Raw genomic sequence first — 6,461 nt, 5'->3', positions numbered from 1 at the left:
CTTAGAAAATTCTGATTGTCTCCTGATGTCTGTCTGTAACTTAGAAGCTGGCAGCGTGACCTTGATATGTCGTGATTAGCTCAAAAGAATGAAATGTAAGTTAAAGGGTGCTTTTCTTCCACATGGGATAGATTCCTCTCAACACTGCAAGCTCAATCTCCATATCAAGTCACCTTGGTAAGTAGTGGATTTGTTCCAGGGCCAAGTCTGCAGATTTGGTGATGCTATATGATTATTTATTTTCTCTGTGGGCTCTTTGTAGCTTTTTGTCACAATTACTACACAATTCATCCAGACAGTCTTGACATCTTGTTATCAAGACTCTTTTAAAATGCTAAGATGAAATATACTAGGAACAAATTTATTTAATGCCTGAATACCTACATCATTATATTTAAATATTTGTGTATGTGTGCTCAGTTGCTCCTTTGTGTCCGACTCTTTGTGACCTCATGGACTGTAGCCCTCTAGGCTCTTCTGTTCATGGGATTATCCAGGCAAGAACACTGGAGTATGTTTCCATTTCCTCCTCCAGGGCATCTTCCCCACACAGGGATAAAACCCATGTCTCCTGCATTGGCAGGTGGATTTTTTACCCCTGAGCCACCTGGGAAGTCCCCAAATCATTAAAGATGCCCAGCAAAGATAATGTAGCTGTGAAGCAGTCACTGGTGAGATGAAAAGGAGAGAGACACAATGAGGTGATGTTTGTAAACTGAGGGTCTCAATTAAAGCACTGCTGCTGCTGCTGCTAACTCGCTGCAGTCGTGTCCGACTGTATGACCCCATAGACAGTGGCCCACCAGGCTCCCCCGTCCCTGGGATTCTCCAGGCAAGAACACTGGAGTGGGTTGCCATTGCCTTCTCCAATGCATGAGAGTGAAAAGTGAAAGTGAAGTCGCTCAGTTGTGTCTGACTCAGTTGTGTCTGACTCTTTGCGACCGCATGGACTACAGCTCACCAGGCTCCTCCATCCATGGTATTTTCCAGGCAAGAGTACTGGAGTGGGGTGTCATCGCCTTCTCCGCAATTAAAGCACTACTCTCATTTAAATTGTTCATTAAAAAACACATGAAGCTCAGACTCACAAAAAGATGTGCAAAGTGGATTAACTTTCACGTGCTTGTTAGAGACTATGTGAAGGAAACAATGAAACCAGAGATGCCATCACTGCAGCCATCCAAAGTGGTATGGATGTGTCCCCAAACCATGACGTCACCAGACAGCTCTGAGTGCAAAAGCAAATCGTATATTTTGTCCTCCTGGGTATAACAGATTAATAGAAGGCAGAGTGCATCCAGTGATGGCGATGTCTACAGTCAGGACCATGTGCTCTGGTGTGAAGGTGGGGTCAGTGGTTGAGGATGAAGCCAGGCTGCTGCCCCTTGTTGAGGAGCAGGCTCTGCCCTGACTTGGGGCATCCAAAGATCAGAACATGGCTGTGTCAAATCACGCCTGCTGCTGATACTTCCTCAGTACTGCATTTGAAAGGAAAACATCTGTACCCATATATATATATATACTGAGTAAACAGTTTGATGAATTAATATGTGTGAGTGTGATTATTAGGAACTGTAAACTCTAGTTTCCTTGCCAACGAGGTATTTTCCAAACAGTCTGAACTCACACCACTTTCCAACCTGTCATGATGCAGATACACTTGTCACAGAGAAAAAGCAGTTGGTAGTGATGGTACGAGTTCATACTCTGCCCAGAACTTAACTCACCTGCGTGGGACCTGGGGTCTGTACAGAGGAAAATAGTCTGTTTCTTTTACAAACTAATCTGGGGACTCCCCTAATCCTCTGAGTTTTAAAAGAGAAGGATAGGGCTTTCCTGGTTTCTTACGGTAAAGAATCTGTCTGCCAATGCAGGAAACAAGTGTTTGATCCCTGATCCTGGAAGATTCCACCTGCCACGGAGCAAAACCTGTGTGTCACAACTACTGAGCCTGTGTTAAAGACCTTGGGAACCATAACAAGAGAAGCAACTGAAAATGAGAAGCCCACACATCGCAACTAGAGAGTAGCCCCCACTTGCTGCAACTAGAGAAAAATTCAAGCAGCAGCAAAGATGCAGCCCAGCCAGAAATAGTTTTTTAAACAAGCATAGGATACTTAGAGATTAGTCATGCCAAGAGCATAACTTTCAAGAAAAAAGAGATGAGACATATATAAGAAGGTTCACCCACACCTACCCTCCACCTTCTGAAGAGGAGGGTCTGGGTAGGGTCATAGACAATTCAAGGTGGGAACCCATCAGATGCTGAATCCACATCCCCACTGAATATAGGGTAGTATTACCAGAGATGTCACAGCTAGGCCCCCAGATCCCACATCCCACGTCTGGTGCTGTCCTGTCTTAATTTCCTTGCTAAATACAAAAAGGCAAAATGGTTATCTGAGGAGACCTTACAAATAGCTGAGAAAAGAGAAGTGAAGGGCAAAGGAGAAAAGGAAAGATGTGTCCATCTGAATGCAGAGTTCCAAAAAATAGCAAGAAGAGATGAGAAGCCTTCCTAAGTGATCAATGCAAAGAAATAGAGGGAAACAATAGAATGGGAATGACTAGAGATCTCTTCAAGAAAATCAGAGATACCAAGGGAACATTTCGTGCAAAGATGGGCTCAATAAAGGACAGAAATGTTATGGACCTAACAGAAGCAGAAGATATTAAGAAGAGGTGGCAAGAATACACAGGAGAACTGTACAAAAAAGATCTTCAGGACCCGGATAATCATGATGGTGTGATCACTCACCTAGAGCCAGACATCCTGGAATGTGAAGTCAAATATGCCTTAGAAAGCATCACTCCAAAAAAGCTAGTGGAGGTGATGGAATCCCAGTTGAGCTATTTCAAATCCTAAAAGATGATGCTGTGAAAGTGCTGGACTCAATACGGCAGCAAATTTGGAAAATTCAGCAGTGGCCACAGGACTGGAAAGGGTCAGTTTTCATTCTAATCCCAAGGGAGGGCAATGCCAAAGAATGTTCAAACGACCACACAATTGCACTCATCTCACATGCTAGCAAAGTAATACTAAAAATTCTCCAAGACAGGCTTCAGCAGTATGTGAACCGTGAACTTCCAGGTGTTCAAACTGGATTTAGAAAAGGCAGAAGAACCAGAGATCAAATTGCTAACATAGAAAAAACAAGAGAATTTCAGAAAAACATCTGCTTCATTGACTACGCTAAAGCCTTTGACTGTATGGATCACAACAAACTGTGGAAAATTTTAAAGAGATGAGAATACCAGACCACTTTATCTGCCTCCTGTGAAACCTGTATGCAAGTCAAGAAGCAACTTTTAGAATTGGACATGGAACAGCAGACTGGTTCCACATTGGGAAAGGAGTACGTCAAGGGTGTATATTGTCACCCTGCTTATTTAACTTACATGGTGAGTACATCATGCGAAATGCCAGGCTAGATGAAGCGCAAGCTGGAATCAAGATTCCTGGGGTAAATGTCAATTAACTCAAATATGCAGATAACACCATCCTCATGGCATAAAGTGTAGAGGAACTAAAGAGCCTGTTGATGAAAGTGAAAGAGGAGAGTGAAAAAGCTGGCTTAAAACTCAACATTCAAAAAACTAATATCATGGCATCTGATCTCATCACTTCATGGCAAATAGATGGGGAAACAGTAGGAACAGTGACAGACTTTATTTTCTTGGGCTCCAAAATCACTGCAGTTGGTGACTGCAGCCATGAAATTAAAACGTTTCTTCCCTGGAGGAAAAGCTATGACCAACCTAGACAGCAGAGACATTAAAAAAGCATCAGAGACATTACTTTGCCAACAATGGTCCGTACAGTCAAAGCTATGGTTTTTCTAGTAGTCTTGTATGGATGTGAGAATTGGGCCATAAAGAAAGCTGAGCACCGAAGAATTGATGCTTTTGAACTATAGTGTTGGAGAAGATTCTTGAGAGTCCCTTGGACTGCAAGGGGATCAAAGCAGTCCATCCTAAAGGAAATCAGTCCTGAATATTCATTCGAAGGACTGAAGCTGAAGCGCCAATTCTTTGGCCACCTGATGTGAAGAACTGACTCATTGAAAAAGGGACTGATACTGGGAAAGACTGAAGACAGGAGAAAAAAGGGATGGTAGAGGATGAGATGGTTAGATGACATCACCGACTCTATGGACATGAGTTTGAGCAAGCTCCTGGAGTTGGTGATGGACAGGGAAGCCTGGTGTGCTGCAGTCCATGGGGTCACAAAGGCTAGAACACAACTAAGAGACCGAACTGAACTGAACATCAGGTCCCATCTTTGACTCATGGCTGAGTATGGGTGTTATATGTCACTCTTTTGCCTTGTTGAGAGCTTTCCTGATGGAAGCAATGAGAAACCACCTGCTCTGGCTCAGTCAGTGCTGTGCTGGTGACAGGTGATTGTGTCTCCTACATCTATCTATTTAGTGCTCTAAGCTATTTTGAGACCACAGTCCCACCAGGTGGCAGGATTGGGCGTAAACTCCTCCATCTCCCTAGACATGAAGTGCTCTCTGTTATACTACTGTTAATTATGCTGTTTTCATCCCTGTATAAGTCAGCTAATTTATTCGGATACCTCAAAGTCCTTACTGGGATTTGTCACAAACTAAAGCTGGAAAGATTGAGGTCTGAAAAGATCACAAAAAGTGTATCTCATTTGGATTATTAGTCATTTTACTATTGCATAGTTTTTGACAAATAAAACTTTTTTGAGCTCTAGTTTCCTATCTGTAAATTAAAATGGGGTTGTGGAGTCTTGCAGTGTGTGTCCAGTCCATTCATCCTGTTCTGGGGCCTGGAATACTGGCACACTCTACTTACCTTTGGGCAGCACTCTGGCCTGCCTAGCTGCAGCTGTATTCTATCCCAGTGGCGAGTGACTGCCCAGGTTTTGGGCAGATGACTCAAGAAGTGTATTTACCAAAACCATATAAACAGGTGCTGAGAAGTGACCTCACTCAGGACAGAGCTGCTCTTATCCATCTCCCCTCCTTGCAGGGATAACCCAGCCATCAGCCAGGATGGAGAGTTCTAAAACTTAAAATGAAGCAGAGGGCTTCCCTGGTGTCTTAGTGCTAAAGAATCTGCCTGCCAATGCAGGAAACATGGGTTAGATCCCTCATCCGGGAAGATCCCACAAGTCATGGAGCAGCTAAGCCCATGTGGCACAACTATTGAGCCTGTGCTCTAGAGCTAGTGAGCCACAACAAGAGAAGCTACTGCAGTAAGAAGCCCGCACACTGAAACTAGAGAGTAGCCCCCACTCACCGCAGCTAGAGAAGAACCCACGCAGGAACGATGATCCAGCAAAGCCAAATAAATAAGTAAAATCATTAACAAGACTGAAGCAGAGATGTGACTCTAAGGAAAGTCCCTAGTGTCATTTGAAGTCTGGACCCACTTTTCCCTAAGGTAGCTACACTCGAATTCTGTTTCCTAAGTTTCTTTTCTGCTTTAGTTGCATTTTGTCTCTTGCAATCAAGAGAATTTTGACTAAAATAGGTATTACACCTGCTGGGCTTCCCTGGTGGCTCAGAGGTTAAAGCGCCTGCCTCCAATGCGGGAGACCCGGGTTTGATCCCTGGGTCGGGAAGATCCCCTGGAGAAGGAAATGGTAACCCACTCCAGTATTCTTGCCTGGAAAATCTCATGGACAGAGAAGCCTGGTAGGCTACAGTCCATGGGGTTGCAAAGAGTCGGATACGACTGAGCGACTTCACTTTCACTGTTTCTAAGATTCTTCTTAAGACTGAAGTAAAAAATAAATAGTGTATAGGCCTCTTACTTTTTTATGTGTAAAAACTGTGCTAACATACATATAATATAAAATGTACCTCCCTAACTATTTTAAGTCTGAGTGTGGAAGAGCTGATGCTTTCAAATTGTGATGCTGGTGAAGACTCTTGAGAGTCTTTTGGATTGCAAGGAGATCACACCAATCAATCCTAAAGGAAATCAATTCTGAATTTCATTGGAAAGACTGATGCTGAAACTGAAGCTCCAATACTTTGGTCACCTGATGCGAAGAGCCGACTCACTGGAAAAGACCCTGATGCTGGTAAAGACTGAGGGCAAGAAGAAAAGGAGGCGACAGAGGATGAGATGGTTAGATAGCATCACTGACTGAATGGACATGAATTTTAGCAAATTCCAGGAGATAGTGGAGGACAGGGAAGCTTTGCATGCTGCAGTCCATGGGATTGCAAAGAGTCAGACATGACTTAGTGATGGAACAACAACAATTCCAGTGTGTTAAGTATATTCATAATAGTTTGAATATATTACCGCCATACATCTCAATAGCTCTTATCATCTTGCAAAACTAAACTTCTGTACCCATTAAATGCCCCAAGGCCCCTTCCACCAGCCTCTGGTTACCACCTCTCTACTTTCCACATTAGGTAACATTCAAGTGAAATGGTACAGTATTTGTCCTTATGTGACTGCCTTATTTC

The sequence above is a fragment of the Ovis aries genome, chromosome 17, assembly GCF_016772045.2.
Source record: "Ovis aries strain OAR_USU_Benz2616 breed Rambouillet chromosome 17, ARS-UI_Ramb_v3.0, whole genome shotgun sequence".
In the NCBI taxonomy this organism is placed as follows: domain Eukaryota; kingdom Metazoa; phylum Chordata; class Mammalia; order Artiodactyla; family Bovidae; genus Ovis; species Ovis aries.
This window is presented reverse-complemented; position numbering follows the sequence as displayed.